This window comes from Oryctolagus cuniculus, chromosome 8, assembly GCF_964237555.1.
Source record: "Oryctolagus cuniculus chromosome 8, mOryCun1.1, whole genome shotgun sequence".
Lineage (NCBI taxonomy): Eukaryota > Metazoa > Chordata > Mammalia > Lagomorpha > Leporidae > Oryctolagus > Oryctolagus cuniculus.
In genome coordinates, this window is record NC_091439.1 from 121,273,193 (window position 1) to 121,295,295 (window position 22,103).

General features: G+C 40.0%; 2 long non-coding RNA genes across 2 annotated transcripts; one reads left to right on the forward strand and one right to left on the reverse strand.

Annotated features, from left to right (window-relative positions):
* Window positions 1-2,154: 2,154 nt before the first annotated feature.
* Window positions 2,155-18,539, reverse strand: LOC127485788 (uncharacterized). The gene is made up of 3 exons (XR_007912670.2): window positions 18,356-18,539; window positions 12,365-12,425; window positions 2,155-12,269 (listed from the first exon to the last, which is right to left on the reverse strand). It is a non-coding gene; the product is annotated as an uncharacterized lncRNA (long non-coding RNA).
* A 394-nt stretch (window positions 18,540-18,933) lies between these two features.
* On the forward strand, window positions 18,934-21,742 carry LOC138843407 (uncharacterized). The gene is made up of 3 exons (XR_011378091.1): window positions 18,934-19,068; window positions 19,953-20,025; window positions 21,596-21,742. It is a non-coding gene; the product is annotated as an uncharacterized lncRNA (long non-coding RNA).
* Window positions 21,743-22,103: the final 361 nt, after the last annotated feature.

A 22,103-nucleotide genomic window follows, 5' to 3' on the forward strand; every position in this document is an offset into this window, starting at 1 on the left:
TGCAGGTGCTTGCGTAGCTCTTTCTAATATCTCAGGGATTGAAGAATCTCAGCGTAGACACTTCCGACTGAAAGGCACTTCTGTTCTTCAGGGACACAACTGCATTTTTGTAGAAGTGTCTATGAACTCAGCATTTTCTCATCCTGGGTGACTGGAAGAAGGGAAGCTCCGTCAACTATGCAGCAGAAGACACACAGCTACTGATGACCAGCGGCCCCTGGGGAGCATCGTTGGTGGTGGACACCACGTGGAATATCGAATATTTAGCATTAAGACTAGTCCCTTTCCCTTTACATTTTAATTCTGCTCTGTTTGCTCCAAAATGTTCAATAACATTTAATTAAACTCCAAGTCTGTTGCTGAGTTTTGCAAAATTTAAGAGTGAGTACCTGTGCATGGTTGGTTTGAAGTCAACCAAGGAGACATGCCAAAAAAACAGAACTTGAGGACCATTGCTTTGGGGTAGTGACTTAAGCTATAACTTGCTATGCTAGCATTCCACATCAGAGCTCCAGCTGGAGCCAGCTGCTCCACTTCCCATCCAGCTCCCTGTTCATGCATCTGGGAAAGCAGCGCAAGATGGCCCCAGTACCGGAGCCCCTGCCATCTCTGTGGGAGATCCAGGTGGAGTTCCTGGCTCTTGGCTTCAGCCTGGCCCAGCCATGGCCATTGCAGTCTTTTGAGGAGTGAATCAGCAAATGCAAGATCTCTGTCTCTTTTTGTCTCCCCACTTTCTTTCTTTGTCATTCTGCCTTTCAAATAAAAATACAGTAAATCTTAGAAAACAAACAAACAAACAAACACATATACAGAAGTTAACAGTCAGTGAAGCCCAAAGAAACAGTCAGGAAAGAAAGATAATAAAACACAACCCTGTTAAATTTGCAGAAAATGTAAGCAAAAAGTGAATTAGTACTGTACAATCTGTTTGATGACTTAACTTTTTCATGGAACTTGCTTTCCAAACGTTTTGCAGGCCATTAAGTATTTTCCACTTTTTTTGTGCAAATTTGTTTTAGCCAAGTAAACCAACATCAAAATAAATTTTACTGAGAAATCACACACATTTATGTTAAAGACTAACTTTCAAGGAGAGATGAAATCACAATTCTCATACACATGTGAAATAAACATGGCAACAATTTCACTCTTCTCAGTAGCTCATGAGGAACTGGTAAGATCATGCAGTCAGTTCAACGGAAAATTCAAAGAATCACTCACACGCATGTGCAAATAAGGAATGCTAAAATGGATTTCCAAGGGCCACAAAGCATCCCAGGGATAGAAAACCATCAAATGTGTTCTGGAAGAACCCAGTTAAATTATATTTCTATGGACAAAAATCATTTGCATAATTATCAGTTTTCTACAACTTCCAGAGTGGCAAAGCAGCTCCAAGACCGAGAAGAGCAGGTAAATCCCACAAGGGCTGGCTAGACAGGGGAGGCAATAATCTCTTCCCCCATTTCAAAACTCTTTCCATTTTTTCCTGATGTTTTATGAATATTTTCCTTTTTTTTCCATATTGTTTTAGTCCTCTAGACCCATGTCAAATTTTACACTATTAAACAGAAAAAAAAATCACAGAAAGGTAAATCAAAATGACCCCTTGCACAAGAAGATAAACAAAAGATCCAGACCCCTCCCCTAGTGACCTCCGTGTGTCCTTATGGGATCACGGAAGTTCCTCGGATCCCACCAGAGAAGCTGTTCTTCCACAGGGCCACTTTCTAGTATCTGCACGGAACAGCATCCTAGGACAGACAGTAATTTACTTCTAGTGATCCCTCCCTCTTTCTAGATTGAATACGCATTTGAAAACAGATTCCCAGGGCAGGTGTGGTGGTGCAGCAGGTTAAGTAGCCACCTGAAATCCCTGGATCTCACATCGGAGTCCGATGAGATGACTGCACTTCTGATCCAGTGCCCTGCCATTGCACTTGGGAAGCAGCAAATGACTGCTCCAGTACCTGAATTCCTACCACCCACGTGGGAGAAATGGATGGAAATCCTGGCTTCCCAGCTTCAGCCTGGCCCAGCCTCAGATGTTGGAAAATCTCTCTCTCTCTCTCTCTCTCTCTCTCTCTCTCTCTCTCTCTCTCTCCTCCTCCTGCCCTGTCTCCTCCTCCTCCTAGTCACTCTGCCTTTCAAATAAATAAATACATTATTAAGAAGAAATAAAATTAACTTCCTCCAAATATTTTTCAAGGGACATGTTTTCTCAGATGTTTAACACCCTGACGCATCATCAAAAATTCATTTTCAAGAAAACAGACTGAATCAGCCACAATTCCCTATTTTTAAATACTGAGATTATTTCTAATATTTTAATTGACAAAGCTGCAAGAAACATTTTAAAATATGTATCATGCCCTTAAGGATAAATTCCTAATAATGTAATATTTGAATTAATTTTTCTGAATTTTGGTATGTATGTCTAATCATATACTAGCTAAATTTACACCTATCAGAAGTATATGACATTTCTCTAATCAACAATACTACATTTTAAAACTTTTTAGTATTTGTCAGTTGCAGAGCTGAAAGAAAATATCTTTATTTGCATATTCTTCACTATTGTGGACCTGTGGTTTCTTTACACAGAAGGAGGGCCTGGACAGTCCACAGATCAAGGGCGTTAGGAGAGTGTGCAGAAAGGGAGTTGTCACGTGGGCTAAGCAGGTGGGCCAGCTGTAAAACACAGATCGCTTGAAGCTGTCAGCTGGTGACACGTGGCACTGTCCCCGCAGTGGTTCAGCTGGGGCTGTGGGACCCCAGGTCCTTACCCTAGCTACCTACTCTCCCCCAGTAACGCACCCCTATTAGACTGACTATGGGAATGACAGTAACAAATGCAAGAGAGGATGCAGAGAAGGGGAATTTGTGTACCCTGCTGGTGGGAATGGGAATTAGAACAGCCGCTACGGAAAACAGTGTGGAGATTCCTAAACCACTAGACACAGAACTCCCATACGATCCAGCAGTACCCCTGGGTATATATCCAAGAGACGTGGGTGCATCTTATCAGAGCCGCTCCACGAAGTTGACTGCAGCACTGTTCACAATACCCAAGACATGGAATCTGCCAAGGTGTCTACAATCGGAGGAGTGGATTTTTTTAAAATGTGCTATATATACACAATTTTCAGCTGTAAAAAATGGAATCTTGTCGTTTGAAGCAGAATGATGGAACTGAAAGGAATGCTCAGTGAAATAAGTCAACCATAGAATGACAAATACTGTACGTTCTTCCATGTATCTGGGAGCTAAACCAAATGATGTGAACACAGAATGGTGATTACCAGAGGCTGGAAGGGGCTGAGGGGAGAGAATGAGTGTGGATGACGGATAAGAAATCAGAGTCAGATAGAAGGATTAAGTTCCTTGTGTCACACGGCACAATGGGAGACTACAGTTCACAGTAACATAGATATATTTTGTAAGCAAGCAGAAGACAAGAGCTCCAAGCCTCCAATCAAAGTAATGTCCAAGAAGGGGAAATATTGGTCATGCTTTTTGAAAAGTACACAATTTATACGTGTATTAAAATATCACGCTGTATCTCATTAATATGTACAATTATTACTAATGAAACATTTTAATATTTTGAGAATACTAAGGCACGAAATGCATATTTCCCATGAAATATGAGTTATTCAATTATTTTATCTTTTATATTCAGATGTTCATAGTTTTCCAAATTCATAAAATGATTCAGCTTAAAAAATAAAAATAGATCCCTTAGAGCTAAATACTAGCTCAGATAGACATGTTTAAGTAATTAATTGTTTTATAAACACTAATAATGGCATGCAAATTGACATGGAGATTTTTATTTTTTTCATTTTCAAGGTCTTCAAGTCGTTTAGTTCAGTGTTTCCTGACTTGTGATATTGAAGACCAATTCGAGAGCATATGAAGCATGAATGTTAGGTGAAGTACAATGTTTTACGCTCAGAGAAGATGGCACTGGCAGCTGCCCCTGCCAGTATTACCAACTTCAGCAATGGAAAACAAAAGAGTAACGGGACATGCTATCCCCAACTCTCTTTGTCCTCCTCCTTCTGCCTTCCCTCCCCCCATCTTTTCCCTGGGAGCTGATATTCAAATCTAAGAATTCTCTGATCAAATCCTGAGGGCCCTCAATGAAGAACTACCCACCCTATAGCTGGAGAAAGCAGCCTGAGATACGGGCTAAAAAGAGGTGGACAAATAGTTCTTGTAAATTCCCAGTTCAGCACCATTAGGTCAGGCCCTGTTATCCAATCACGTTTCTCCATGACTGTCCACTTTTCATCAAACACAGCAAAAAACTGTCCCACAACTTTACTGATTTATCAGTTCTAACAGCTTTTTGGTGGAGTGCTTAGATTTCTCCATGTGCAAAATCATGTCAACTGGAAACATGGATGTTTTGACTTTCTCTTTTCCAACTCAAATGCTCTTACTTCTTTCTCTTCTCTTGATTACTCTTGCTAATACGTCTATTACTATTTTGAATAAGAGTGGTGAAAGTGGACATTTTTGTCTTGTCTGAGGTCTTTCGTTTTCTCCCAAATCAGTATGGTATCGGCTGTGGCTCTGTCATGTACAGGCTTTTTGATTTTGAGGTGTGCTCTTTCTATATTTAATTTGTTGAGAGTTTTTATTATGAAGGGATGTTGAATTTTATGAAATGATGTTCTGCACCTGTTGAGTGATCGTATACACTTTTAACTGTGGTTTTTGTTCTTCATCCTGTTGATTTAATTCATTTAATTCATTGAATTTTGTGCCATACTTGTATCCCTGGGATAAATTTCACTTCACTGTGGTGTATGAAGTTTTTTATTTGACTACAACATGCCTTGGAGGGCTTTTTTCTTTTCCTTGTTTTTTTTTTTTTTTTCTTATTGCTTTTGACATGCAGAGTGGACAGTGAGAGAGAGACAGAGAGAAAGGTCTTCTTTCCGTTTGTTCACCCTCCAATGGCTGCTGCAGCCAGCGCACCACGCTGATATGATGGCAGGAGCCAGGTACTTCTCCTGGTCTCCCATGGGGTGCAGGGCCCAAGCACTTGGGCCATCCTCCACTGCACTCCCTGGCCACAGCAGAGAGCTGGCCTGGAAGAGGGGCAACCGGGACAGAATCCAGCACCCCGACCGGGACTAGAACCCGGTGTGCCGGCACTGCAAGGTGGAGGATTAGCCAAGTGAGCCGCGGCGCCGGCTCTTGTTTTGCTTTAGTCTGGTTGGGGTCCGCTGAGATTCCTGTATCTTGGTGCACATCTCTAAAAAGACTTCTGAAGTTTCCAAGTATTGTTTCTATAAATATGTTCGCAATGCCTTTTTCCTTCTCTTCTCCTTCAGGTACCCTTATAGTATGAACATGTGTTCACTTGATGGTATCCGTGTTATATCATAGGCTTTGGTCATTCTTGTTCATTCTTTTCTATTTCCTTGTGTCTGACTGGACTGCTTCAACGGTCTTGTCCTCAGGATCAGAAATTCTTTATTCTGTTGCTGAAAATCTCAAATGTGTTTCTTTATTTCATTGATCCAAATTTTCAGTTCCAAATTTTCTCATTGATTCTTAGAAATTTCTCCGTTGAGATTCGCACTTTTTTCCTTATTTCTTTGAAGCATTTATCTGTATTCTCTTGTATCTCATTGAATTTCCTTAAGATCATTACTTTGAAAATTTTTCCAGACATTTCGTAGATTTCCTTCAAATTAGAATCTATTGTGTTCTTTTGCAGGTGCCATGCTTTCTCGCTTCTTCCTGTTTTCTGTGTCCCTGCATTGACGTTGGCACATCTGGTGTAACAGTTCCTCCTTTACGGAGCAGCTGTCATTTCAAAATGCGTTTTTTGTTCAGATGGACTAGGAGTGTCAGTTCGGCAATTGCCTTGGCTTTGGTATTAGGTGAGCCTAGAAGTGTAACTTCTGCATGTTTTCTTCAGATGTAATCATTCCAGCAGTATCTATGAGTGCAGTCACTGTCTAGTATGTGGCAGTTCATGGAGAAGCAATAAGATTTTGAAGTGGATGTGGGTTTTCAAAGATGCGTTTATTCAGGCCCCAGACACTGGGATGTTGGTCACTCTGGGGTTTGTGATAGCAATATCCACATTTCTGGTGTTGTGAGACCCAGAGGTAGTCATCCCCTTGTCCCATCAGGCTAACTTGAGAGATGCTTGGGCTTGTGGCATCAATGGCTGTGACCCCTGAGCTGTGTGATGTGGACTGGACCTTCCCCAAGTCCTGCTGGGTGTGCAGGGTGGTGCTGGGGCTTAAAGCACTGAAATCCCAGCACTGGGGGAAGTAAGAGACCTTGCCCCAGTCCCACATCATAATGACATGTTATGCTGGGGCTTGTGAACAGGCAGGTGCTGGCCTGGAGCTGTAGTTCCCACAAGATGGTTTCTGTTGACTCTGAGAAACTTAGTACTCAGTCACAGTTCCAGAGTTGCAGGGGAGTTAAGATAGTTTGTTCAGGTTCCACAGGAAAAGCATGGGTCATCCTGGCGATTATGCATGGGCAACAATGGGCCTGCAGCACCGAAATGCAAATACGGTAGTCTCAAGGTCCCACATAGCAAGCACAGCAGTGCCTGGAACTTACGGAGCTTACAAACATAGTCCGAGAGCTCCAAGACATAGTGGGGCCTTTACCCAGTTGGCACAGGTGACAATGATAAAACCATCATTCCTTCCCAGAAACTAGTTTTGTGTGAATGGGGTTAATTGCCACAGGAGTTTTTGTAATATTGTACTGCAGACTGTTGGCCTTAACCATAATATATGAGAAAATTCCTACTTGGCACCTGTGGTTATACACTCATGTCAACTTGTACCAGGAAAATATTGACATTCAGAGGAAGAATAAGCCATCTGTCTAAATCTATTCATAGACTCATTTAAACAATTAAGGCTAAACTGTAAGTGTAATGTTGATAAGCAGAATCAATAGACTTACTAGAGCATTTTAATTTGTATATACCTCTCATCATGCATTCGATAAAGGAGAAAAGGAAGTTTTATAGTTTCATTTACTTGAGTTAATACTGGCTTTTTAGGCCGGCATCATGGCTCAATAGGCTAGTCCTCCACCTGCGGCACTGGCACCCCGGGTTCTAGTCCTGGTTGGGGCACCGGATTCTGTCCCAGTCGCTCCTCTTCCAGTCCAGCTCTCTGCTGTGGCCCGAGAAGGCAGTGGAGGATGGCCCAAGTGCTTGGGCCCTGCACCCCATGGGAGACCAGGAGGAAGCACCTGGCTCCTGGCTTCGGATCGGCGCAGTGCGCTGGCTGCAACACGCCAGCCGAAGCGGCCACTTGGGGAGTGAACCAATGGAAGGAAGACCTTTCTCTCTGTCTCTCTCTCTCACTGTCCACTCTGCCTGTCAAAAAAAAAAAAAAAAAAAAAAAAACACTGGCTTTTTAGCTAATAAAAGCTTCCATATTCTTAAATATTTATGTAAATATTTATTTGTTGATGATGATGTTATTATTTTGTGAGCTGAATGTTCAGCATGGAGAATCTTCAACCAATAACAGTCAGATGACTGAAAAATGTATTTGGTCTTATTGGAGTAGCTACAAAGCTTCCTGTTCTGAAGATAAACCACAACAAGGCAAATAAGAGATGGTAGAGCTTTGTAGCACAGAGTAGAGAGTTGATTTCCTACTGTGAATGACTTGAGCCTCATATTCCTTATTTGTAAAGCAATCCCATCACGTCTTAAAAATTAAGACAAGAAAATGCACAGGAAGTGATTAGTGCTTTACCCAGGACATGGAAGTATTCAGCAAAAGTTAGATCTTTATATTGTGATTCCACAGGGAAATTTAGAATTAGCATAACATTAAAGAATACTCATAGATTAGGCAATCTTTGTCTCTTAAGTGGGTATTTTCTGAAACACGTATTTTCTGAAACATGTATGAAAAGTACCTTTGATATTCTCTGTGCGTTCATTCTCCATTGCAGAATAATTGGGTGGCAATCTCCAGAGACACGGCACACAGTAGGGTAAGGAGGCTCCAATAGTATGAGAAATAAAGAATGTGGTGAGGCTACTTCCCATAGCATGAACCAATTATGAAGCTGACTTGGCACACAGCAGTGAGACCACCAACATATGGCATCCACAGTGTGGAAGCTGCCAAATTATTGCCAGAATCAAAGAATCAATTCAAGGTGACAAATTCATATGGCATATGGTATCATTTGGGTTCCAAATATTCTTTTTGCCATATATCTATAGGAATTACCAGTTATAACACAATATGTCCTCAGCTCCTCATACCCCCCAAACCTTACCATCTCAACTCTAAATGTCCATGAACCCAAGCATCACATTGTTTTGTCTGAAACTATCAGTAAACGATATTTATTGCTTTGTTTTTAAATGTTTGGATTCTGGTAATCATAGTATAAAAAGCAATGCAGTGGCTTAGCAGGTAAACCTGCCACCTGCAACACTAGCGTCCCATATGGGTACAGGTTCCTGTCCCAGCTGCTCCACTTCCTATCCAACTCCCTGCTGACGGTCTGGGAAAGCAGTGGAAGATGGCTCAAGTACTTGGGCCCCTGTGACCCACATGGGAGACCCAGATGGAATTCCTGGCTCCTGGCTTCATCCTGGCCCAGCCCCAGCAGTTTTGGCCATTTGGGGAGAAAACCAATGGACAGAAGATCTCTGTCTCTCCCTCTCTCTCTGTAACTCTGAATTTCAAATAAAAAAAGTCCAGTAACTCAATCCAGAAAGCAGTGAATTTGCACTTTGAGTTCTAACTTTAACAGGTATTTACTGGATTTCAAGTTCTTTTGATGTTTAAGGGTGGAATAATAAAACTGACTGTAAACACAGTGGTTGTGAGTTATGTGAGTTTAAAATAGTACGTTAACTGAAAACTCAAAGAGATTAAAAATATATATCACGAAGACAAGGAACACTGTCATAAAATCTGAAGACCAGATTTTGCTAATTATATCAGGGCTACTTTCCACTCCTTTATGAGATATGGGATATGTAATACATTAGGCAGTAAAACTAAAATCATAAAATAGATTATATTAATTCAACAGTTCGAGTATACAATAAATATTACTCAGCAAAATGTAAATGCCCTTAAGGTTTAGATGGATGGGCTTTTAGGAATTATTTTAAAAGTTATCATCGGCCGGCGCCGCGGCTCACTAGGCTAATCCTCCGCCTAGCGGCGCCGGCACACCGGGTTCTAGTCCCGGTCGGGGCGCCGGATTCTGTCCCGGTTGCCCCTCTTCCAGGCCAGCCCTCTGCTGTGGCCAGGGAGTGCAGTGGAGGATGGCCCAGGTGCTTGGGCCCTGCACCCCATGGGAGACCAGGAAAAGCACCTGGCTCCTGGCTCCTGCCGTCGGATCAGCGCGGTGCGCTGGCCGCAACGCGCCGGCCGCGGCGGCCATTGGAGGGTGAACCAACGGCAAAGGAAGACCTTTCTCTCTGTCTCTCTCTCTCACTGTCCACTCTGCCTGTCAAAAAAAAAAAAAAATTGTAAAAGTTATCATCAAGCTATATCTCAGCATTTAATAGGTAAAATATTTCATGGTCAAAGAAAATTTAGAAACACAGAATTAAACAGCATTGTATGTTTTCTCTGCTGCTGGACTTTTGTAAAATTATCCATGAACTCCTTAATGTGACAGTGTTTATGCTTTCTGAACTTATTTGATCATGGAATTCTTCACTGTGGATCTTGAAGAAAGAGTTTTTGAGAAGTTTATTCTCCGAAGTGCTAATATAAATGGAACCCTGTATTTTATGTGCTAGAACTAAAGTCCAGAGAAATTAAGTGTCTGAGTAATGGCAGAGACAGGCCCAGAAATCTCAGATGTTGATTTCATCTGGTGAAGCTTTTGACAATTTCTTTTCTAATATATCATATGATGTGATGGGTAACGAACGTTTTCTTAGGAGAAGGTTCTGTCACCATGCCTTTCTATTTCACTGATTGATGTCAGCGACATGGCTGGAAGTTGATTGAAGCTGTTATGCTGGTGAAGCTAAATTTTAGCCCCTATCCCTTCCCAAATGGTGAATCATGACTTTGCAAGTACGACTTGGGTTGCTTACCTACCGTTAGCTCTTAAAGCAAGAAGAGAGGGGCACACCTGCCTTTAAAATAATCCACACAGACCATAACCCAATGCATCATATTTTATTTTAAAATATATTTGAAACTGCTTCTGCAAAGTCTGTAATGCTCAGTGACATGGAAATAAATTGCACACACCAGTGCACATCACCATCTGCTTAGGCAAAGATGCCCTTTTTGCCGAGTGGAAAGGTTAGTTTCAGCTTAGCAAAGTGGGGTTGGGCAGTTCCCAACTGAAAACAAAACAAAACAAAAGAAAAAAGTAAAAGCCCAGGGAAGAGTGAATTTTAAAAAAGCAAAACAGCATGATTGGTGTGTGTGTGGCCAGTGATGAATGTTTAATTCCTATGTGAGTGTTTTACCCAAGGAAAGGTTAAGGTGGCTGGGAAAGAGGTGCCAGCTCCCTTCCAAGTTGTGGAGGAACCCTTAGCAGAAACAAGTCATTGCTTACACTCTAGCAAAGCTTGAGGGAGGAGTCGTGAACTGTTGCCAAGACAAAACAAGATGTTATTGACCTGCTATGGAAGTCCGCTGGAATTCAGATCTCCCGGAAGTAACAGAATAGCCAGTTTCTCTGTCTCCAGCAGGTAATCTGGAGTAAATTAACAGAATCTCAGTTTTAGGCAGAGATGTCAAATAGATCAGCAGTATCTGTTGTACTATGTACACAGAAAACGAGGCCAGGTGCTGGCAGAAACTGCTCACATCCCTGAACCATTTGTTCGTGACTCCAGGCCTTGCTACACGCTACACACATGTACATAAAATGCACATGGTTGTACACAAGCCGAGGTTCTAGCAATTTTCAGAAAGAGATGAGTTTCACAGTCCCACAACGAATACAGAGTCACTGCACCCATCCACATTCACTCCCTGCTTGTTCACCCTTTTATTTAAGAAAAGGTATGCCAGGTCTATGTCTCTGAGCACACTTTCCACAGAAAGAAATGTGTTGTAATGAATCTTTTCATGAATTGGAGCGAAAGTTCGATTAAGAGAAATTGGGACTGTGAGTGCACACTTAAGGATATAATTCACAGACTCTGAAGGAAAATGAGGAATTCTTTTTCTATGAATATCTACCCTCCATGAATGTGACCTTATAAACAGATCCATCAGCTGAAATTTCTGGTAATATGGACACCAATCTGGGAGTTCATTGACAGTCCTTAAGATAGCTGAAGTTGGGTAAAAAAAAATATATGGAGTACCTGCAAATTGATTATTTTGTACTCCTTGACACCAACAAAACAAAATACGATACACATGACTGTAGTTTGTTTATGTATGACCTTAAAGTTCCTCTCCATCTCCTTGTTAACTCTAGAGTGAAGTAATGGAAGCACAGACACCTGTTACACCAACAAAATTATCTTGTGATTTGGGAGAAACTAGACAGAGATTTTAAAGGAAGACGAAGAGCCGAGAATGCTCAGTGCTGGGGGAAATAAGTGAGTGATTTCCAGAAACTTCTCTGGACCCTTCATCTCCTACTCCTTGTGCTTAATAAATCTTGCTACAAGGATACTTCAAAAGGTTAACTGAAAATGTGATTACAATGTAAGTTTATTCTATTGCAAGAAATGTTGAAATCTGTGCATATGAGGGGTCTTTACAGGGTCACAGAATGTGCATATTATGAAAAAAAAACTATGTATTTCAAAAGTTTTAGTTCCAAATTAAACATCTTTTAATTCCGTTTGTGCACACACTTTTTCAAGTACCCTTTTATTGAGCAATTTCCCTGCAAAAACTAGATCAGGCCTAGAAAATGCCTATTCTTGACTGTGTGAAAGGAAGCAAGCAAAGCTGTGCATTAATATACCTCATCTTGGGGCAGCACTGTGGCTTAGCAGGTTAAGCTGCCTCCTGCGATGTCAGCACCCCATGTGGGAACTGGTTTATGTCCCAGCTGCTCCACTTCTGATCCAACTGCCTGCTATGGCCTGAGAAAGCAGTGGAAGATGGCCCAAGTGCTTGGGATCCTGCATCCAAGTGGGAGCCCTGGAAGAAGCTCCTGGTTCCTGGCTCCTGGCTCCTGGCTTTGGCCCGGTCTAGCCCCAGGTGTTGTGGCCACTTGGAGAGTGAACCAGCAGATGGAATATTCTCTCTCTCTCTCTTTCTCTCCCTCTCTTTCTCTCTCTGTAACTCTTCCTGTAAATATAAATAAATATATATAAAAATATATACATATATACCTCAACTTGAAGTAGACTACAGATGTTATTGATATAAAAATTATTTACCACCTCAAGGCAGCAGTCCTCCTTCTGCATTTCCTCTAGAAAATCAGGTTTTCTCATGGTATCACTGTGAAAAGCAAATGAAATAGTGTCAGAATATATATACAAGGCCAGCGCCGCGGCTCACTAGGCTAATCCTCCGCCTTGCAGTGCCGGCACACCAGGTTCTAGTCCCGGTCGGGGCGCCGGATTCTGTCCTGGTTGCCCCTCTTCCAGGCCAGCTCTCTGCTGTGGCCCGGGAGTGCAGTGGAGGATGGCCCAAGTGCTTGGGCCCTGCACCCCATGGGAGACCAGGAGAAGCACCTGGCTCCTGCCATCAGATCAGCGCGGTGCGCTGGCCGCAGTGTGCCGGCCTCAGCGGCCATTGGAGGGTGAACCAACGGCAAAGGAAGACCTTTCTGTCTCTCTCACTGTCCACTCTGCCTGCCAAAAAAATTTAAAAAAATTAAAAAAATAAGAATTTATAAAAAAAGAATATATATACAGTTATATAACATATATAACACACATTGCAGTAAAATATTTAATACACTAATAAAAGCATATTTGGTATCATATGTATATAATATATGCATGTTTATGTATAGTATAAATATTAAGTATATTTATTACAAATGTATTATACATTATATTTTATACATGTGTTTATACAGTATTCTGATTATTATTTGTAACACTTCCATAAATGTAAAATATTAATCAGTGTCTCATTCAAGTTAAGAACTGAGCCACTGAATTTTTTTTATTTTACATAAATACATTTTATTATAGACATGAGCAATAGGAAAGTATTGAAAAGGGATTAGTGCAGTTTTTGCTCTATAAAGCAGTCATCACAAATGGAATTTAAAACAAATACACATTATTAGTTAATTGATTATTTTGAAACATATTAATTAAGTGCCTGCCGTATGCTAGGCTTTGCTATTGTGATTGTCTACTTTAGTAAATTAAAAGCAGTCTACAATGTAGCCAATTAGCAAGCACATTATCACAATTCAATGTTGGTGAAAGAGTAATTACACAAAATCAGAAGGTGTTTTAGCCAGTGATAACCAACCAAAATGCTTTCACGATACTAAGGAAACACTTGTGTTAAACACAATCAGAAACAACTGAAATACTGTAGAGCTTTTAGGGTTAAGACCAATGCTTGAAAATGCACTTGTTCTGCAAAGATGACTGTTGGATGATGGGAAATGAAGTGAGTAGAGACAGAGCTCGTTACACGGCACATCCGGCTTCTTGAACTTCACAGAGTCCTCACTTAACAAAAGCTTTCAGGAGGGAATGGTAAATGGATTAAATTTCTTCTGAAAAGTATGTGTGTTTAACATTTTAAACCATCTTTGATAAAATCGCTTTTTTAAAATTTTACTCAAAATGTTGGAATGACAGTTCAAGATGTTCAGTGAAACCCAAACACAGCTGGATTCCTGCATCCCTAGTAATTATGTAATTACCAGGAAAGGATGAAGCCGTATCGTTAACACCGATTCATCAAATATCGTGTGAGAATACAAATGGTCAGATAATAACTAGATCAAGCAGTTTTCCATGAAAATTGCTTTCATTTCATGCTTGAAGAACCATGAAATAAAATTAATTTCAAAATATCAAAGATGCAAAACATTCAGACATCTTATTAGCTATTTCATATTTATGCAATCATGGACTCAGATGGACTCAATATCTATGAAAATCTATAGCAATTAACACACTATTTTTAAATTCTACCAACTTTAGTGAGACCTTTGAGGAAATGATCCAAAATCTTCCTCATAGCTTTGAAGCAAACATTCCAAGTGTCTGAAAGGAGACCCTTTCCACCGTGGCTGGTTTTAAATGATCAGCTTTGCTTCAAATACCTTCACTATCCTGAAGGCTTCCATTTGATAATCTTCAATAATTTACAAATTAATATGCTCTACAGTTTGTGTTTTTTTTATTTTTATTTATTTGAATGGCAGAGCGGGAGAGAGGAGGTGGCGGGGAGAAAGATCCATCTTCCACCCATTTGGGGTTCACTCCTCAAATGCCTGCAACATCTGGGGTTGGAATTAGCCAAAATCAGGAGCCCGTAACTCCCTAAGGGCCTCCCACATCAGTGATGGAGAACAAATATGTGAGTCATTATCTTCTGCCTCCCAGGGTGTGCTTTAAGGAGAAGTTGGTTTGTAAATGTAGGTGGGAAAGGAACCCAAGCTCTTGGTGTACCAAGTAGCAAATTAACTTTCTGTACCACTATGGTCCCAGAGAATGTTTTTATGCACAACCTCCTACATATTAAGTGTTTATAGTTCTAGTGTATTTGAATTTCAGTAAAAATATAAAGTAAACCACAATGTAACTTTAAATTTTCTAGTATACACATTTAAAAATAAACCTTAAAAAGGAGAACTTAATGTTAATAATATAAGAAGGAACTCCAAAATGTGTACGATAAGTGTGAGCTGGGAATTTAGAGTGTAGAAACTAAGATATCACTTGCAACACCACAGGCCATACTGGAGTGGCGGGTTGAGTCCTGGCTTTGCTCCAGCTTCCAACTACCCACGTTCTGCTGATGCACCCCCTGGGAAGCATTAGGTGATAACTTCAAATAGCTGGCTCACTGTCACCCATGTGGAAGACCTGGACTGAGTTCTTGGCTACCAACTTCGGCTGGCCTACCCCTGTTGGTGCAGGCACTTGTGGAGCAGGTCAGCAGGTAGGACATTTATCTCTCTCTCTCTCTCTCTCTCTCTCTCTCTCCTTCTCTCTGTGTATCTCTCAAATATAATAAATAAAAAATTTTAAAAATACAAGCTTACTTTGATATGATGTATTTTGAAATATTTTCGTATTTTTTCCATAACACCCATTTTCAATGAATATTGTAGGTATCTTTTATATTTTTAGTGTAATGGATCCAAAATGTTATCATTTCAACATATAATCAGTTTAAAAATAATTGAGATAGTTTACTTTGGTTTGATAAAAATTTTTGAAATCTTGTGTCTGTTTTATACTTCCATCACATTTTAGTTCAAACTGTTCCTATCTCAATTACTGAGCGGTTACTTGTGTCCAGTGGCTACCACGCTGTCAACCCCATGTAGTACTTACCTTCCAGATTCTAAATCCTTTCTCTTGCCTTCAGCATGAAAACCCTTTGTAACAGTTTTCTCTAATGTGAGTACAATTCCCTTGAGTATAATTTCTTCCACATTAAATCAGTGATCATTTCTGTCTTCCACACACCTTTTACATCTGTATCTTGAGAAAGCGATGACTGAAACTTTGTCCCTGTACTGTGCCTTCACTTGGGTTCTGGGACCATGCTACTCTTCTCTTCCCCCTCTATCCCACTGGCTACTGATTCTGTATCCTTTGCTGATCCCCCACCACCAGCACCACCCTCTTTCTACCTCTCCTCACTGGAGTCTCCCAAGACTCAGTTCTCCACCCCTTTCTCTCCATGGTGACCTCATCCAGTTTCCTTGCTTTAAATGTCGTCTATGTGTATGACTGAAAAACGCAGAGCTCTCTTTAACGCCACACTCACACGTGCAGCATTCCTGTTTCTGCTTAGTAAATATGGCATGAAGATGTCCCAAACCAAAATCCTATCTGTTCCTCCAAATGACCCCCCCATCTTCAGTAGTAGCAAATCCATCTTTCAGGTTACCCAAGACCCTTGATTCCCTGTCAAGTTCATCCCTTCTCTCAAACCCTGAATCCGAAGAAGAACTGTTGTTGGCTGCACCTTGAAACCGCGTCGAGATCAGATAAACTCCTCCCCAGCTCCACTGCAGCCAAACTCTGCCATCCGCCAGCTTCCTTTGCCGGGCGCCTGCGCAAGCGTTTGAACCGGTTTACTAACTACAATGCTTGTCTTTTTACGATGTATTCCCAATGGAGCCATCAGAGGTCAAAATAAACACATTTATAATTAAATAAATACTGGGGGAGATGGGCCCCACTAACCTACTACAAAGAAATTTCTACAGACAATTCAAAGTCAAATAGGGACCGATGTTGTGGCGTAGTGGGTTAAACCACTGCTTGCAACAACGCCATCCCATATTGAAGTTCAGGTATCATTACATAATTACATGGATCAGCAATAATAGTATGGATCCGTATTAGTATGGATCAATATCTGGATATAATATAAACCAAAATATACAAAAATAAGGTCAAGTACATTTCTCAAGTACAACAGAAAAACTGCACAAAGTATAATTTAAAATAACACCATTTATTTAAGCAATAAAATAATAAAGTATCTATGCATATACATAACAAAATAGTTATAAGCTCTTGATAAAGAATAAAATTTAACTTAAAGAAATTACAGAAGCTCCAAACAAATGGAAAGATGGCCCATGTTCACGTAGAAGAAAGTGATATATGAAAGATGTCAATTTTCATAAACTGTCCCAAAAACTCATAGTAACTCTAATTAAAATCTCTGCTTTGTTTTCCATGAAATTTGCCATTCTTTTTCTACAATTATATGGAAAAAGCAAATAGCTAAGCATTACCAATATATATCTTTTTAAAAATTAAGTAGGGACTTCCCACAACATAGCTAGTCTTATAGTAAAATCATAATAATTAAGTACTTATGGAACAGATTAAGAGGCAGATAAATTTACTAGTGCAAGAGACTAGAAAGTCCCAAATAGTCTCTTATATAAAAGGACTATTAGCATGGTCAAGGATATCATGATAGCTCAATGGGAAAAATACACACTATTCAATAAGTAGATCTAGGATTTATACTCAGTGGTGATGGGGAAAAGCAAAATGTGCCCTTCCCTTATTGCTTATGTAAAAATAACTCTATACGAACTAAAGATTTAAATGTAAGAAGAAAAACTTCAATTCAATTCAATTGGAATTCATATCCAATCTTATACTCTGTCTTAAATAAGCTACAACAATCACTAACCATAAAATATGATGGACAAATTAAACTACCATACCTGTTTATCAAAAACTACGAAAAGAAAGCAATACTAACTACAACAATTTTGCAATAAAATAACCAACATAGGGTGACTTACAGACCATGTGTTGAATTCCTTCAAATTAATAAGAAAAAAGACAGCTTAGAAGAAGCAGGGGAATAGATAACATTTATCCTAAAAGCGAATGCATGAAGCCAATAAAAATAAGAGGAAGTTTTTATCTTCTTAGCTATTAGGGAAATTCATACCAAGAACACAATGAGCTACCACTTAATTTTAATAAGATAAGAAGTTTAAATTTTTTCTCATATTTATACCTAAGGAGATATATGCACACTAGAAGAAATACAAGAATATTCACACTGCCATTTCCTTAAAACAATAAAGCCTGGAAATAGTCTAAATATCTACTGAAAGGAGAATGGATAAATAAGTTGTACTACAGTTAGAATTATATATTTTACCAAAGCGAAACTATGAACTATACCTGTATTTATATGTGCATCACTGGAAAATCATATGCAATATGACAGTATTTATACCTCAGAAACATGTGAAGATTTAAGACATTTTATGATATGTAAGATAAAATTCTTCTTAAAAGGTAAGAAGCATAAAAATATGAATTTCATAATAGAGTTTACTCTTGAAGTCCAACTGGAGGTGGGAGGTGAATCAGTGTGGGATCACTCAGTAGTTACAAACTATCGTAAACATCCTCATCCCTAAATTGGGTGTCCCCAAGCAGACATCATATAACCTTAAATTAATTAAATAAAAGCAGATGCCTACATAGACCAATGATTTTAATGTGCTATACACTAAGGGTTATCATTTATTTGTCTAAATTCCATGAAATTATAAAAGGAATAAAATGTGTTGTCATAATTATGAAATAAACATGGAAAAAACATTAACCGTTTACCTGGAACATGGCCTTTTAATGCCAAATTCTGGAAGGAGGTGGCAATAGCCAGAGAAACTGAAGTCTGGGCTCGGAATCTGAGCATCCTGTGTTTCGGGCTCTCACTCTACTCACCGTCCTACTGTGGGCAAGGTGCGAATCTTCTCGGTGAAATAAGGACGACAATAGTGAAGGAGTTCTTGGAGGACTTCAGATGGGCCAAGCATCAGTACATGGCAATCACTGCTAGCGACGAGGCTGTGGCTGCCGTGCCAGGAGCTGACATCTCCCAGCCTCTCCCCTGCCACGCTGGGATGGGGCAACCAGGCCCCCTTGCTCTCCTGGTTCCCAGCATGACGATGCCATGGGGCTTTCTCGCTGAAGGTAGTGTCTACAGCTTCAAATCAAGGGCTCTTGCTGAGTGTTAAGGGGACCAAAATGACCTCCCCTTAAAAAATAAACTCTTTGAAATACTGGAGTCACTGGGTCTGGGGAGATGACAGGTGCTGCTCCTCTTCTGTTTGGGCAATGGTTGGCAGACCACAAACAGCTAAGTGTGAACAATGCTTCTCAAACTGCCACAGCAGAGGAATCAGAGACGGCCACAGGACGCTGGGGCAGCGGAAACACATGGCAATTAGGATCTGACTCGACTTGGCTGAGTTCTTCTGCAAGAACTTCTTCTAGACGTCATAATCCTCCGAGGTCCTTCTGCACACCAAAGTGTTGAGTCTTTAGGAACAACAGAAAGTCTTTCTTGGTGGGCATGTTTTCACCGCAGACATAACCATGTATCAGCAGCTACCCTCGCACTTTCTCCTTGTTCTCACCAAAGTCCCTGGAACATGGTAGGTGATAGGAGAGAGAGTTGAGTGGCTTTTTAATGGACAGCTAATTGGAGAATCTTTTCATTGTACCCACTGGCAGTCAGCCAGCAGCCGGTTTAACCAGTAAGATTAGCTGTCCAATTGCCCTGGTGAAATATTTTTTTTTCATTATTTCTAGGAGCACAACTAATATTCCTGTGGTAAACAAACCCTCATGGTGTGAGCTAAGATATGATATTTTCAAAAAAGCTTAGGTACTTCCTTAAAGAGCCCCATAAAAATAAACAGAAGAAGAGAATGGAGGAAGTCACCCCAATACATTTCAAAATAGGGGGTGTTTATTCCCCAAGAGGGATGGAGAAATTCGGTATCTGCTTTTTGCACACAGCCAAATGTGCTATGAAACGTTATTGATGTATCTGACAAATTCCCAAGTATAGCATCAGCCTCTCTAAAATACCCGCTGGCACAACTTCACACTTCCGAATTTAACATTATTGTTGACAGCATTTTTCTTGGTCTCTCTTACAAAAAAAAAAAAAAAAAAAGAGAGAGAATAGCCAAATTTTCACTGTATATATTTCAAAGGATCTGATACTTATCCTTTTCCCATTAGAAGGTATATTCCCTGAGTGTGAAACCTGTAAGCTTAGATACAATCCTTATTTAAATTATTTTTTTTTAGGTATAGGAGAAGAAAAAATAGGTATAGAACAGTTACTACGAAAACAATTATGCCACTTGGAAGGATGAAAGTTAAATGAAGTTTAGCCTGAGAGAAATCAAATATGGACTTCTAGACCAAAACAGCAACTTAGAAGTTAATAACATATTTTCATTCCTTTTATCTAATGACAACTAACATTCTCTTACCTAATATTTCTCTTGCTCCTCAATGTTCTAAGAGGAAGATTGGAAATAAGTGTTTGGATTGGCATAATTTTAAAGGAATATTTGCAAGAACAAAGTCATTAGGAGGCAAGTGAAATTACTTATTAATATTCACTGTGATGGGAATTAAATTGATACTGCTTAATGTGATAGCAGCAACTTAGGTTTTAAAAGCAAAGCTTATGTTGTAGAAAAGAAGAGTAGAAGAACCCACTGACATTGGAATGTCAGCTTCTAGGTTCTTCCAGTTGAACGCAAACCCTGTTTTGGCTCTGTATTTCCATTTCAGTATCTTCACTGTCATGCCTATTTTTAAAAATAGTAACAGCATACTGTGCCAAGAAGCAAGGGCAATGCCAAACCTAGAAAAATCCATAAAATCAAGTTTAGGAAATAACTGAATTGCTTATAAATGTCAAATGCTATGTGAGGAGCAGTAATTAGAAAATAATTACAACAAAATCTCCTACTGCTTTGCTCATAAGATCTACAATACCCTGAAGCTGTTGTTGCCAAAAAATAGAATGTTTATAGCTAAAAGCAGAAACTCCATCTCCACTCACATTTATAAGCAAACCCTGCTCTATGCTTGGGGGTAGTGTTTTCACCCTAAGCAGGCTACACGTGAACCAGGGCATAACTAAGGTGATTTGTAGGTACCATCTTCAAAGATAATCAGTGTGTCCAGCTATATGCTGCCCATGGACTGGCACCTTTCCCTCCTAGTGTTGCCTCCTAATGGTACCCGAGTACCTGGCCTCCACTGGGAGATTGTGACTAGTGCCAATATCTGAACCCAAGACAAGTTAGAAGGCTTGGAGTGCTTAGATATCACCACAGAAAACAGCATTGCTTTGAATACAGTCCCCCAGATTCCAACTTGGAAGTCAGAAGAATATAAAACATTTAACTTACCAGAGAATTCTGATAAATATCCACTGGCTAATGAGTTTAATTCAGTTTTGATATTGATATTAGCATAACTATAATGACAAATCATTGTGTTGATTTACTCAGTTCCTTGTCTGAGTGTATATTACATGTCAGGTGCTATACTAAAATTCCCCATGTAATCCTTGCATTAACCCTCGTTCATAGCAAAGATGTTTGGTTCAGAGTGGATAAACTAGTGCCCCCAGTTCCCATAACCAATGGGTGGTAAAGTCAAGATTCCAAATCAGTTTTTCCATGTGCAAAATACTAATACTAACATTACTAATAAAACTACTAACAATAATACTATGAAACATCTCCTGTTCCATTTGTCTATGGCATGGACTGATATCTGCTAAATTTCAATTAGCTTATTTCATTAATTAATTTAGTCTACACGATTACCTAGTATTATTAACACATGATATGAATGATATGAATGCCCTGTGCATATCCAGATTAATATGTACTAATCAATATTTATCATTTGCCATGGACTGAATTGTTCCTGCCCCCGCCAAAAAAAAATTAAAAAAAATCCTGCTGAAGCTCTAATTCCCAATTTGACAGTGTACACAGTGCCCTCACGGGACCCTGAAAAAGGTAATTCAGGTTAATTGATGCCCAACAGGACTGATGTCTTGGAAGGAAGAGAAAGAGAGCCTACATCTCTCTCTCTCCTTCTGTGTGCCTCTTTCTCCTTTCACCCTACCCGCCACTGCAGAGCACCCACAGATAAAGTCATGCAAGAGCCCAGAGAGAATGTACTCATCTGCAACCCAAGAAGTGGGGCCTCACCAGAAACCAGCCCTACTGGCACCATTGCCTTGGATTTTTCACCTCTTCAACAGTGAATAAATTTCTGTCATTAAAACCACCAAAGTCTGTGCTGTTTGGTTGTGACAGCCCAAGTTACTCCAGTTCCATCAAGCTGACTGGGACTTGATGACACGTAGACAATATTGTCACATGCGCAACACTAGGAAGACAGAACTTTGCATGTGTAGGGCAGAGTTTGGAGACTCCCAAATAACCAATGGTTCCCCTGTGCATCCCTGAAAGTAGATTAGAAAAGTATAGTTTCCCCAGACAAACATCGTCTTGGTTCGTCTCTTGGCTGCTTTGCCTGAAGCTATCACTAATAAGGCATGTGTGATGAAAAATAATTTAGTGGATTGATTCTTAGAACAGGGAACTGACTCATCTAACTCACAGAAAAGTGAGCTGCTAAG